General features: G+C 39.7%; 1 long non-coding RNA gene across 1 annotated transcript; it reads left to right on the plus strand.

The window, feature by feature from the left end:
* The first annotated feature begins 106 nt into the window (after positions 1 to 106).
* Positions 107 to 14,563, plus strand: LOC115792842 (uncharacterized). Its single transcript, XR_004021078.1, has 4 exons — positions 107 to 445; positions 1,754 to 2,047; positions 2,297 to 2,421; positions 12,876 to 14,563. It is a non-coding gene; the product is annotated as an uncharacterized LOC115792842 (long non-coding RNA).
* Positions 14,564 to 15,103: the final 540 nt, after the last annotated feature.

Genomic DNA, 15,103 nt, shown 5'->3' on the forward strand with positions numbered 1-15,103 from the left:
TCTAATTAAAACTATTAGGGTAGAATTGGAATTACAATCAAATTGCAACATAAAAGCTTCTTGGGGACATAAAAGCTATTTCATTTATTTGATCTAGTGGTAAGGACATGATCAATGTCCACATTCAGTCATAGGATTCGGCTTACAGTGGTAACCACGGCGGTGTGATTTTCATGTTTATGGCTAAACCGGCTTCATATTTAGACAGGGCTTATAGGGTGTTAAAATAGTGTGAATTCAGTCTAACACGAACAGTGCTCACATTGTGAAAGAGCCGTGTACAAGGCATAGAATCTAGACCTGCTTAATCCACCCTCAGTAAAGCTGACATAATGATCCTAAGCCGCCTTTCTACAAAATCATTCAGGAATTCAAAACGTTCCCTTTCCTGTCTCCGAGTTGCACATTCTCCCGGCTGACCAACGACTTCAAGCTTGGAGGGACAGTGAGTACTTCAACATGCATGCATAGTCAGTGCTACCTGTTTCTGTCCACCACATAACCTTACCTGACGCGCTTTAACAACGTAATTGCCAGCGTTCAATTAGCCAACATTTGCGAACTATTACGCATCAGCGTTTTAAGTAAAGGAGTGCTTTAATTCGTGCAAGCATGTGCGTGCACGAGTACGGTGCGAGTGTCCGTGTCTGGTGGTGCATTTGATGCAAAGTAGGGGTTGTGATGATCTTGCACCAGGGTCAGGCGTTTGGGTTGTGTGTGACTTTTGGAGTTTGCGCGCGTGTTTGTGTGTGGGGGCAGGGTAGTGTAAGGGATCAAACCTGTCCACTGCGCTCCTATACGAACCTCAGGAGGACTAATTCCAAGTGGCACTTGAATTGGTCCCGTTGGAAAGCTCTGTGGACTGGAAGTAAAGGCTGGTATTTTCATGCTGGTGTTAAAACTAACCTCCTAGCCTATACCCCCTCCTCTTTCTCTTTCTCTCTTTCTCTCTCACACACACATATACACACATGCATGACCCCAACATTAAGTTGAGAGTGCAGGCTTAGCAGCACTTCTCCAAATATGCAAAGCCTCCTACCTGACCGGGTTCCTGGTGTACCAATTTAGGTGATCAGCATTCAACCCAAGGCTGCAGGTATTATGCAGCACTACGTTTTGGATGAGCCTTGTTTGGGAGTAGCCCTCGCAGGCAATTCGGAAATCACTCTTAGAAAAGACTAGAGGTGAAATGTAAAACCTGAATGGGGATTGAGGGAGAAAAGCCACTGGTAATTCACATTCTTTTACATGGCTTTTGTTTACGTTAAGCATGTAATTAACACCTCCCAAACAAGTTTATTCACCTGCCGTAATTGTGTGTTTATCCGAGAGCTTGCTGAATGTTCCTAGCAGCGGGGGACGAGAGCTCTGAATGCACACTGAGCATTTAGCGTCTTCTCCGTTTACTTACAGCCTAAACCTCCAAACAAGACAGCACAAACAGCATTTTGCATGCAAAAACACTGGAAATATGTTGGTCAAGCAGGAACAGGCGCCCGCGTGTGCTATGCAGCTTCATGCGCAACTTTATTGCTGTTGGTTGATTGTAAAATACGTCAAACTTTGTTTAGAAAAGTTTTGTATAAATAAAATAAGTTTCCACTTTTTTTGTTGTTAATGTCATAACTTAATATAAATTAATACTGTTCACTGACCAGGATAGATCAGTCTTATTGGTACATGTTGTATCTAAAAGTGTTCATTAATTTCCATTAAGCAGTTATTTTCTTTTTCTGTCTGTTCCAATAAGGGGAGCAAATAAACAAAGCTGATGTTACGTCACGTTTGGGAGTGAGAGAGGGAGAAGGGGACCGGATGAGAGAAAGAAAGAAAAAGGTGTTGACTGTAAAAGGTAAGAGGGAAGAGAAGGCACGAAAGAAAGGGTCTTGTTTTATTTTTTGCTCCCTCGTTGACCCCGGTTTGGCAGAAGCTTCCCAGAAAAGGCAGCACACCCCTCCCTGGCAAACACAGGAGAGGCACATGTGCCTACTGCTCCATCCTGGATTCATCTCAACATTACACAGACACTTTGGAGAAATGACTGGTACGTACCAAGAAAAAAAAATCTGCTTTTTCTTTTATACTTTTCTTTTTAACAGGGCTACCTAGTTTTCGCTGATTTTATTTTCGAACGCATCACAACATGTATTTATTATCTCCTCCTGCCAACAGATAAATGCAATTTTATTTTAATCATGTGGAAACTCAACGCTGCTGTTTTTCGCTCAGAATACCAGGAATTACCTTTTGGTGTTTTTTCCCCCCACCTTGCTCTTTCTTGTCTCCTCTGCAGAGCTGTAAGATGGGTCCAGTCCACGAACGGTCACCCTTTGAGCTTGGAAGCTGGTGGCACCGTTTCACTGTTATTTCACTGGTCAGTTTGTCCAAAACCAGGATGGAAATTGAGCTGCAGCGTCCGTAAGTTATGTCACCTGTAAGCAGAGCAATTTCCGTCTCCGTTGTTGTTGACTCGTTTTATTTTTGCGGACAATTAATTTATTAGGAAATCCCGGAATTAAACAGAAAAGCCTAACAGGCCTTGATTTGGGGTACAGCTATTCTCAGATAACAAAAGTCAGCGTTACATTTGGTGTTATCTAACTTTTTTGCCCACCAAATATCGGGGAGACCTGTCTTTGCAGAGCAAATGTGTGATGCTGTCGGGATGGGGCGCACAATCGCCTTCGTCCCATGCCGGCTGTTCCAGGGTACGGAGACGGCGCACTCCACCCACACTGTAAAAAGTATCAGTCTAAAGGTGTAATTTATTGCTGCACTGAGTTTTGAAATTCCAGGCTTCTTTATTTTAGAAATTTAATGGTTCTATAATATGTTTTGGCAGAAGAATGTAAAAGGAGACATCTTAGTCTGAGATAACTTTAAATTTGTTTCTGTTTGAAGTTTATCGTGAAAATTTTAAATCGGTGCAAGAAGTAGAGGAATATCTTCCGTTTTCTTTAAAGGTCTTACACCCCTTTATGAAAAATATGGAGTGTATAAAATTTGTGCCATTGGAATTTTTTTAATTTTTTTAAACGCATTTGGGGGAATTATTACAGCATGAAAACAGAAATGTTTGGATATTTTTTGCAGTACATTCTCTCTGACTTACAGATAAAGGACACATTAAGCAGCTATAACGACTGTATTTTATATGTTCTTTTAAAACCTTAAGAAAAATAATAATAAAATAAAAGTAGACCTGCATATGTAACATTGCTATGATTTATTCAACTGTAAACTCAAGCGCCAAAACAATTAAGTTAATCTCTTAAAACAGTTGCTAAATAACAACTTGTAATCACAGAAGCAATAGGTCAAACATCTGGGCACGTTTGTAGAGGCATTCACGAAACATAATAGTGTCTAAATTTAAAATTAAATAAATATAAAAACGCCATGATTGAATGAAAACAGTTTTCCGCAAATGTTGTCAGTGATCTGTAAACGTGGCGCCAACTTTAATAGTAAAGCTTGTACAAAAGTTTTAACATCTCTCTCTCTCTCTCTCTCTCTCTCTCTCTCTCTCTCTCTCTCTCTCTCTCTCTCTCTCTCTCTCTCTCTCTCTCTCCCTCCTTTCTTTTATTGTTTTTATTGTGTGGTCTCATTAGGGGGACTTCCTGGCAGGGCTGGGAGCTTGTATCGGAGCTGTCCAATCAGTGTATTTACACGGGTTGTTAGCGACAGTTAATGAGGGCTCCTCCCCGGGCCGGTAGAGAAAGGCGCCTCAACATTAAGATTTACCTTGTGTCAACTCGTTACTTCTAATGAACCTCCATGCAAAAGCCTCCTCGTACTCAATGGAGCCGTGCGCCCGGATCTTGTGTGTGAGACCCTGGAAGAGTGGAGCTGCAAGCCGGCCTCCCTCTCCCCCATCTCCTTTTCTTCCGCTCACTCAGGGAGAGTTGCTTTTACTCTGCAGGCCCGGTTCTGTGATGCATGCAGAGTATGTGTGTGCATGCGTGTGTATAATGAAAGTATGTGGTACATATAGCCTGCTCTTCCTACAAACTGACGTTAGGAATCCAAATGCTTTCATTACGTATTTAAATTGGTGCAAAAATGCTTGCATTTCCCTGTAGATTAACACATATGGACTATAGAGTAAGAAATATATATAGGCTATTTAAATGTTAATTGAAAAAGAAAAAATAATAAGTAGAAGTGTGTTCAGAGACGGGACACAGGAGCAGGAGCGTGTTTGTGTTTGCGTGCACGTATCACAAACCATATGTCTTCTATTGTTTGGTGAATGAGGCTTGACATGTCAGCTTATTGCCTCTGCAGAAGTAAGTTCATTTATAATCACCCTCCATCCCCCACGAGAGCAACAAGCACAGATCGGGCTTTGGCCCCTCTGTCCACCCCTCGTCTGGCCCCTAGTGAGGCTTGTTGAGCCGCATCAGCAACACATCACTGCTCTTCAATTCAGGTACAAACTAGAGGAGTTTGGCAGCTCCCTGAAGTGGACTCCCCTCTTGCTCTTCTAGACCACGGAGACACCACTTAAAAATCTATTAGACTCGTCTAGGCTCCCCCTCCTCACGAGTCATTATTTAAAAAAAAAAAAGGAACAGGTGGCTTCCACCAAATTCGGGAAGGGCTAAAACCAAAATCCAACTTTTGATTCTTAATTTAATTTTAATTGGGATGCACAGGGAAATTTGAATTTGTATCCCCCAGGTTTGAAGAGTAGTTTGCTCACAGACTATAGGATAAAAATAATAATAAAATATGTTTGCACACGGTAATGACATGTACTGTTGTTTTTTTTTGTTTTTGTTTTTTAGCCAAATCTACATCCGCCAGCAGCCAGCAGGTGACAAAGTGGCCCAAACTATATACTCGCAGTTGTTGGCACTTTGTCACCTGCTGGTGAAAGTGACAGAAAACAGTTTGATTTCCATATCTGTTATCAAGAAAAAAAAAGGCTGTTGTTTATTTTAAAGTAATTTCATTACTTACACAATCTTTTTCTTCATTCCGTCAACGCCGTATTAAATGCGCGTTTTCTCATGCCGCCTTTTTCCAGCATCAGTTTAACCGCTCAGGCGCCTGGTGCTCCGTTACAGATGTGCAGCAATATGACACAGAGCAGTAACGCTGGAGGAGGCCGCGTGTTCACTCTTCCAGGTGGATAAGCTGATTTGGAGACAGAGACACGGAGAAATAAATATAATGGTTGCATATCAGATGCATTGCCCCAAGCTCTACATATGATGCTCACCTTCGCCCATACTTTTTTTTTTTTTAAACGGACTAACATTTTCAGAGCAACACCCCCACCCCGCCGCGCGCGCTCTCTTTTTTCAACACCCAGCCCCTGTAGAACCCATAGCCATTAAGCTGCATGTGTAGATCTCAAACTGTACTCGGCCCTGTATAGAGGTAACAAGATGGCCATAGTAACACTTTCAAAAAAAATGTCTACAGAATTTCTCTTAAGAAAAAAAATCTGACTGTTTTGGATTTGGCTGTCTAGGCTGATTAAGCGCTCCGTCTCTTAGATGCAGATAGGAGCTGCGGAGATGGTCCTTTAGCCCGGTGTCACAGGAGCTGACAAGCTGTAATTACTGTGGCTGACAGGTCGCTCTCAAAGCTTACTAATGTGAGAGATGTGGATACCACAGGCAGCATGCATACAGTCGAGGCTACTCAACACTTTGGCCACGTAGTGCCTTTTTAACCCCTGTTCAGATGCTGCTGGGCTGGCCACAGATGACCTTTTCCATTTTAACATTTCAGTAATGAAACAGCCACTTATTTGTGAGTTAGTGATATGGTAGCAGAGATATGAATGGAGAAAAAAAGATACACATAAGACAGGGGTGAAAAGTTCTTTAACTTCCATACAATTATTTTGTATTTGTATTAAACAAGAAGAATGTTTTGCACACAAATGTATGATCTGAAGATATTATGTAATAATCACCGCTGGCCCCCAGTCAAATTTTCACTGATGTAGTATAGTAAACTCATATTATCAGTAATGGAATGTAATTAAGTAGGCTTGCATTTACTCAGATACTGCACAAGCATGCAGTACTTTTGCTTTGATACTTCCAGTAAGTGCTGTTTTTTAAAAAGCTATTTCACATCTTCATTTTTAGAAGGAAATAATTCATGTTTTACATTTATTTGACACTAGTCCTTTCACCTTAACCTTTCACCTTAACCAAGAATTATACAGCATTAAAGCCTCACTACCTCAGTGATCATATTTCAGCGCTGCATATAACAAAACACAATCTAAATAACAACAGTACTACGTTTGATAGTTGAAACACTGCGCCAGTAATTCTTCTGCACTTTTACACAATAAAACATTGTGGCTGCTTAAGAGTCTGCTTGGGATTCTTTATCTATCCTATAAGACATCATAAATACAAATGGATGACAAATTAAAGGAAAAACCTGAAGCGCTGATCCTTCAGTGAGGGGACTGGCAGCTCTGATATGCTGTGGGGGACATTGTACTGGGATGGTTTGGTTCCGCTTGTCCCCTTAAAGGAAACGATCGCAGTACATCAATATAGAGTCAGCATTTTTATGCTTATGACACATTTTCTGTCTTGATGAGAGTGGACCATTCCAGGATGATGGTGCCCCCATCCAACGTTCATGAGGGCTCTGTGTTTTGCTGAGTATGAAAATGATGTAGCTCATATGCAGTTCTTCTCACAAACACCAAATATCAATTGACAAAACATCAAATGAGGGAAGGTCTTTTGGAAGAATTATGGATGTCCCGCCAGTAAAGTTACAGAGACTTTAGATGCCAAGGCAAACTCAAGTTGTTCTGGTGGCACATGGTGGTCCAACAATTTTTATTTTGTTTTTTTTCCTTTAATCTGTTATCCACCTGCATTATATTCCACAAAATAAAATGCTGGATTTCACCATAAGATTAACCAGTATGTGCTCCAGCACATCAAGGTGCAGCTACTCTCACAACACAATGGATAAATGTTTGAATTAAAGCTTCAGTTTGTAATAGAGTAATGTAAGTAATCTATAGCGCCGCACTGAGTAATTCACTCTCCCCTTTGGTGTGTTAGTGATTGTATTTGTGTGACTATGTGAAGGTCATAGTCAACGTTTAACCCACATTTCCTGTGTCACATGTTGATTGTTTGGATAGATGTGACAGCAAGGAATGAATCCAGTGTTTCTCTTTCTGATTTTAATTTATTTAAATTCAGTGAACAGAGGTTTGATATCCAATATCACCAGAGTTCCATTTTTCAGACTTCACAATGGCAGCAATAATAATAAATGAGGAAATACACATAATATTATATAAAGCACATAAAGCATCATGTGTGTTGGGTCTGTGTGTCCAGGTCACTGTCCCTCAGGTTGTGGCATTGGACAGATACTAGGCAAATAGATATGGCCTGTCTCTTTCCTCTAGGATGATTTTTTTTTTTTTAATTTTGAGAAGTTATTAAATTCTTTGATATCTAAACTTGCAGGCCTGAACTTGTTAAACTAAATGTTCTTTCATGGAATCTTTTACAATTTAGGAGAACGATCATCTCTGTCTCAACCTCACCTGCTGAACAATGAACACATATCCTGTTTTCTTTCGACTGTCGTGTGTGTGCGTAACTTTTTCTACTGTTTATTGAGACTGAGACATTTGGTTCAGTTAGTTTCTTTCTTTCTTTCTTTCTTTCTTTCTTTCTTTCTTTCTTTCTTTCTTTCTTTCTTTCTCTTTTGATACACTTCCCGTTCATTCTTAAGCTCTTGGATCAGATGACATGTTAATATCCTTTGGCTTTTCCCGTTATTTCAAATAGGTTTCCTTAGTTTGCGGTATAATTTAGCCTACCCCCCCCCCCCCCCTCGCTCTCTCTCTCTCTCTTTCTCGCTCTCTCTCTCGCTCTCTCTCTCTCTCTCCTTGACTGCAGCTTTTGACATTACTTCTCTCGATTGCCCGTTTACCCCCAAGTCAAGTTTGAGGCAGGCATGAAGTGTAAAAGAGGTGGGCCATGTCATATCCGCTCAGTGTGCATGAGATTGTCTGCCTCCACGGCTGTAATTATTGTTCGGGAGAACAATTCATCCACGGAGTGCCCGGGCAAGCAGGAAGGTAGCATATCAGAAAAAGAACAGTCACAAAGTGAACCTGTTTGGAAGTTTGGCTCGTATAGTTTTTTTTCTCTGCAGAAGTGGCAATATGGGTGTATAGTTTGTTTGCATGTGTGCTACAGTCGCATTTAGAAGGTAGCTCACGTTCCTTGTATGTTTAGATAGACGCTGGCTTCCATTAAAACACTTTAGCCTGCGTTTACTTTGCTTGACTTTAGGGGATTTTGTGAAACTAATCTAAGGGTACACTTCCACCTGGACTCCACTTTAAGGATATTAATATTGATGTGAAATAACTACCTTAAAAACGCAGCTGCCTTTCCAGTCCCGGGTGCATTTCAAAGTTATTTAAATTAATTAAATAATAAAGACTTAGAACAACATTTTTGCTTTATATAATTTCAAGTGAAGGCCACTAGACGACTTTTAATGCAATTCTTTGCATCAGAGAAATATTTACAGTTATGCAAAGTGTAATAAGTGGAGTTTGCATTATCTTACATGCAACTTTTATTTTTCACTCAGCCCTTGATAAAGTTTAATGCAATGTCCCCACTGGACAAAAACTGCAGCTCATTTATAATCAGCTGCACGGTCTTTTAGTTAGCCTGTCTTCAGAGTGTGCTGGAAAAAAAAAAAAGGTTGATGAACTGTTTAGCTAATTGTTCCCGAAAATTAGCTCCATAAATTTGTTGCTAGACAACAGATTAGTGCTTATGTACCGACCTGTGTTTTTGATTATTCTCAGGTGTGGGCTTATCAAGTACATTGGTTTCAACTCAGCAGCCAATCAGAGGCGAGGAACGGAACTAACCGTCCTATAACTAGATAATAGCTTACAGGATAATAACGGGGAGATGCTGCGACCGAGGAGCCGGTTACTCACGGGTGAGCAGAGCCCGTCTAATCTGATTTGTATATGCTACGCATCTCCATTTGGCTCGCCAGATCAATAGCTGAAGTTTTGGAGAGCTGGGAAGGGAAGAGGGGTGACAAGGAAAGGAAAGGAAAGGAAAGGAAAGGAAAGGAAAGGAATAGTGAAACAGTTCAAACAGAATATAACCAATTATGAAACAAGCAATTGATATATCATCTCATCAATATGTTTTTTTTTGTTTGTTTTTTTTAGTCTGTCACTAAAAATTTTTTTGCGGTCTTATTGCTGAAATGCCTGGGGCTCGCTCTTTGTTGTCATTATTATTATTATTATTATTATTATTATTATTATTATTATTATTATTATTATTCATGCTTCCTAAAATCTAATTACTTCCTGCCTGAGTGTGTGGGGTGCTGATTGGCTTGTACAGTATCAGTAGTTTGTATCAGGTTAGTGGGCTTTGCTCACCACGCGCACCCCACTCCCTGCTACTGAAACCATCATGTTTTCATACGCACTGGGCTCATACACACACTGCTGAATTCACTGGAGCCTGCATATGACCTGCAATCTCTTCTGTGCGGCTTACGCACGCATATACAAAAACCCTGAAGTGATACCCAGACCACAAAGCGACAGTCGCCACAAGTATTGTAATAGCTTCATACGTACTAACATAAACTGAACAAACTAAACTTGACCTATATCCGCCTTCCTATGTGGCACACTGAGATATTTCAGCCCCACTGTTGTTGTTCATTCATTATTCAGGTTTAGATTATTATGGATGGCAGATGTCAGAGCGTGATGGAGATGTTTATGTTTGACTGATTTAAGGAGCCATTATCCCGCCCGCTTATCAAACATTCATGTGTGGCAGCTGTAGTTGTGGATCTGCCCTCCGTCGCGTCTCCTGTGGCCGCTTCATTTCTCTTCTTAAGCAACCACGACCTTTCCACTCAGTTAACCTATTATCTTTTAACATTTAGAAGCAGCTTTCCTCCACCTGAGGAAAAAATAATCTAAAAGCATTAGACACAGACTATATATCAGAGAAAAAAATATAGGCTATATGAAAAAAAAAAAAATCCAACAGAAAAGAACCTAACCCTTTATGGCACAGTCAAGTAGAAGAAAATACTTGAGATTATTGAGAACTGAAAATACGAGCTTGACACAGTAGCCTATCAGCTGGCCTTTCTGCAGATAGGATAAAGCTGTCTAATGTCCAATAGGCTGTAAGTTTTGCAAAACAACATGTGATAAACCCGGAATAACACAGAGACAGTGAGCAAAAACTGCGCAACAGAATGTCACAATTAACTATTTCTAGTTTGCAGCTTGAACACTATATAGATCAAATTAGATGACTATTAAATTTACAATTGCTTAAAGTTATTGATACATTACCCATAATTAGTCTTTACAGCTAATGGCAGATTTGTAAATGTCATCATGAAAAAGTCTGGCAGTATGAAGAGCAATTAATTCTGACGGGAGTCATGAAAGGCGTCACTTTTTTATTAATTTAATATGACCTCAGCTGTTAAGCGAAATAAAATGCAATTTTTTCCTCCAGATTTCGTTTTTTTTTTTTGTTTTTTTGTTTTTTTGTTTATTTTGTTTTGTTTGTTTGTTTGTTAATTGTGTCCACTCACTTGTGATTTCCTGTTTGCAGTGAAGTCCATTAACTCAACATCAAATAAGATTAAAAAAAAAAAAAAGAAGATGAGAGAAATATAACTTTTCAAGTTTAATACTAGCGCCTCAAAATCTATTTTTTAAGAAATTCTTTTGCTTCAGCATGATATTTTCTCTCCCTGTCGGCTGCGGCTGCACAGACCATCCAGCGTCCACACTTTGTAATTGCCCTGTGAACACGGTAGTTTTCATTCTTTTGACCCCTCCATGAACAGCACGCAGCCGCCCTCGCTTGCTCCCCTCCACCCCTTCCAAACAGACCCACACAATGCTGCGTGTGCGTGTGCGCTCTGCGGTATGTGGGCTAAATGTCGTGCAGAGGTAATGGGAAGTAGTCGGACGGTAGGGTCGCGGGTTCACGGCAGGGTTAAAGAGACCCGTCCGTGGCTCCTGTTTGCTTTTTTTTCCACAACTCCGCTTCCTTCCTACAGGAGGATGTGTCCAGTGTGCCACCGTCCTCACCCCGCAACAACCCCGTCACTACACAGACCGTGTTTGTTTTTCTGCATTTATTAAATCTTCCCCCGGCAGGAAAACGACCAGTATCACCACGTCACTGGGTGCTGGTGAGTTTAGCACTTTGCATCCCTCCTCTGCTCCCTGAGAAATCTTTTGTGTTTGGACTTGTGAAGTCTCGCGTCTATTTATATCCCCGCATGTAGGCTGCCTGTTAAAGGGTTGAGTTTTTTCAGTTTATTATATTTCTTCAAGATTTCTTTCAAAGTTTTATGTTACAGCACCGCAACTGACACGTTTTTAAAGAAAATCCAAAACAAAAAAATACAAACAATAAAGGATAATTTTAACTGTTTCACCTAAACGAGGGGTGTACTTTATTTAAAAACATTTGATCATTAAGAAATTTTCAATCAAAAAAAGTCAGCGACCCCCCCCATAATGAACAAAACAGTCTGCCACCTATGCCCCTTATCAAGGCTTTTTCTTTTTGATGAATCCAGAGCATAAATCGTATTTAAGCAGCATGACAATCATGTAAGTTGTTAAAAGAAAAAAGATTATTATTATCTCCTTTAGGATAACTGCCTGCAGGTCCGCTGGGTTATCCGCCATTTTAATTGCCGCTGCATCATTATTCAGGCCTTTAACCATTTTACAGGTTTTCCCTCTAATGAAATGAGAGTGTGTGCATTATGGAAATTGCATCTCTATATGATGTAGATTATTCTCTTAAGAAACTACGTGAAATATTAATCATTAAAGCTTTATATGATAAAATCCCTCCTCTATTGTATTTGCCATTCTATCTCTATTCTTCTGTGTCTGCAGGTGGCAGGTGCTATTTAAGCTTACTTTACAGCTTGATTTTCTAGATTGTGAAGTTGAAGAATGGCAATTTGAAGCAAAAATAGTTTTCTACATGTGAAAAAGAAAAATATTTAATCAACTTGAAACAGTTTAGTCATGCAGTTAGTTTTTGATTACAGATTTGTTAATAAAACAACAGTAAAACTTGTTTTTAATCAATTTGGTGTCACTTTTGCATTAACTGATGGATTTATACATGGTTGGGAAAACTAGGATTGTGACTCCAATATTTAATATTTTAATTAAGTAAAGTCCTGGTAAGTAAGCTTTATATATTTAATTAGCTGAATGTAATGTAAATCTAATACATAATACTAAAACACAGATGTCACTCATAAAAAGTTAATATAACATTTATAGTTACTCTTACAATCCAAAATAAGTGTAACTCCACTGTTGTGCTTATATACTGTGAATTTGCAGCTGCACATATTGCTGAAAAATGCATGTAATCAGTGATTTCACATGGAGGATAATCCTTGGGATTAAATATGTAAAAACATGCACCAACACACATATGAATGAATTAAACCAAAATAAATAAATAGAACCACTCACATACCCTCTTTTTCCTTGGGGGAACAAAAGATGTAAGGATAACAGGAAAACAGAGGGCAAAGAGAGAAATGGAATGAGAGAAAAATACTTAAGAACTGTAAGAATAGAAAGAATGGAGAAGTCACATATCCTCAAAGCAGGGGATTGAGAGTCATCTGACAGAAACAAGACAAAAACAGAAGGAGCGACCAGCAGAGGTACAGTGGGGTTTTGCATTGGCATGGAAAGGGCCTGTTTTGTTGTCACCTTCCCCCTGTTTCTGTCTTCCTCAGTGTCTCTCATCCTCTCTCTCTTTTGCTTTGTGTTCATATAGAGACATCTATACTGGAGACAGGAGAGTGAGAGAGAGAGAATTTGGTCGTCTGCCTATCTCCTCCTCACCATGGCGCCCCTGAGACCAAGCAAGCAAGGAGAGTACACATACACACACACTTTTACCCGCCACCGAGGAGAACAGCTTGGCTCTGTGTTACACTGAAAACCCCACTTTCCCTCAGTCAGACAGACAGGTAGACAGCTGGGTGTTACACTAAATCCTCTCCCCCATGTGTTCCTCCTAACACTGGCTCTGCTCTTACTGTCACTTCTCTCTGTCTGGTGCTTTCTTTATCTCATACCTCATGCTTGAAAGCAGAAGAAAAGAGTCAGCCCTGGAAAAAACAAAACTATGATATGATTGTAAAATGTGGAGTAGTTTATGAATAGTTTAGAGGAGATGTCTGGGTTTAAAATTGCAGGATTAGTCAACGGAAACGTGCATTTATGAAACGCTGAAAATAAAAACATAGTGTCTAAAACAGAAGTGTTATCTGTCCCTCTCTTGTCTCTCTCCACCCTGACCCCAAGTTCACTCCTTCTAAGCACCACTTCACCCCAAACCTACATTTTGTTTGTGTGCACGTGTGTGTCCGTGTGTGTGAATAATGCGTGTGTGTGTGTGTGTGTGTGTGTGTGTGTGTGTGTACTGAGAGCTTCTTGATTTCTTGTGTATGTGTGTGACAGATAGAGATGAGAGAGGATGATGGTCAGGCTTGGCCTACTGACTCATCCACAGAGAGAACTGTGTTGATACAGGAATGAAGCCATCACACACTTTCAGACACACACACACACACACACCCACACACACACACATAGACAGCCTCTTCCCATCAGCCTTTTGTTGCACTTGCCAGCGATGATGATCTCACCACATAGCAGGACTAAGCCTCAATAGTCATCCAGTCTGTCAGTTTGGCAGGCAGACAGGCAGCCAGTCAATATGGCCGTCAGTCATCTAGCCAGGCAGTCAGTAAGTAACAGCTAATTATCAAAATTGTAAGTTATTCAGCCAGTTAGGTAGGGAATTAGATATCAAATGAGATAATGTAATCACAGTCGGTTAACTGTATCTGAGTTATTACGTCAGCCTTAAAATGTGACTCTTACATCAGACACAAAGGAAAGAAGCAATGACGAGGGGAAAGAAGAAATAAATCAAAAACTAATCTCAACTCTGTCTTTGAATGTCCTGCAGCACAGGCTCAGATTTAATCCTAATAACCACATCGAGTCAGTAACAAAGTCTTGAAAACTGGAAGAATTGGAGAATTCAAGTTCAGGCAAGATCTTGAAAAATCTATCCCCACTTTTATTTTCGGCAGGCTCAGCTTTAGCAGACTTTTTTAAGGTCTCCCCTTCAAACAGACTGAGGCTGAAGACGATTTGATGGTTCCAACAAAGGCAAAGAAAACTGAACTCTCAATAAAAAAAAAATCCAAAATCAAAAGCAATCTTTTTTTTCTACTAAATCGTATCATTACTAAATGCTAATCATTATTAAACATTTGCACTTCATCATTTAATTACATTTTCGTGTTTCTATTTATAATAAGCTATTTAAATGCACTGCATTGTATTTCTTATTTGACTGTTGTACGAGTTATGTAACTTGCCTTTGTGCATATGAAATGTGCTATACGAATAAACATCCTTTGTATTCTTTGCCTTTATGTACTCAAATCCGTGCTTTGTCATATTTCTTTAGTTATTCAATAAATCATAAAGTTGTATCCACTCATTTTGTTACTAATTATGTCCCCTGACATCTCTCACCGGCTACACTGGATCACAGGCACCACAAAATACTCTCAGTATGTCAGCCATCAGCTAAAACCAGCATTTGTTATTTTCAGCCAGCATTTGTTATGTTCCTGAAAAACATAAAAGTTCCTTCCTGTTTTTTTTATTATCCAAAGCTGTATAATGGTGTGTATTAAAGGAAAGAAACAGTCTCCATTGTTGGCATCTGTAAAAAGACACTCCGAACACACCATAGAAATCTGAAAAAGAGAATAATGTGGTCTAATCGATTGTTTACCCGATAAAAGCCTTGTTGTTACTTATCTAACAGTACCTGCCTGATTGAGTTTCACTTCCCTCAGGCTTTCCCATAACTCGAGTCTGAGAAAAAGAAAGTGCAGAGCAAAATAAAAAAAAGGCACATTTATTAATTTATTTAGTTATTTTAAATGAGAGTCAGAGTTGATATGCAAGTGGTGT

Source organism: Archocentrus centrarchus, chromosome 15 (assembly GCF_007364275.1).
Source record: "Archocentrus centrarchus isolate MPI-CPG fArcCen1 chromosome 15, fArcCen1, whole genome shotgun sequence".
NCBI classification, from domain to species: Eukaryota; Metazoa; Chordata; class Actinopteri; order Cichliformes; family Cichlidae; genus Archocentrus; species Archocentrus centrarchus.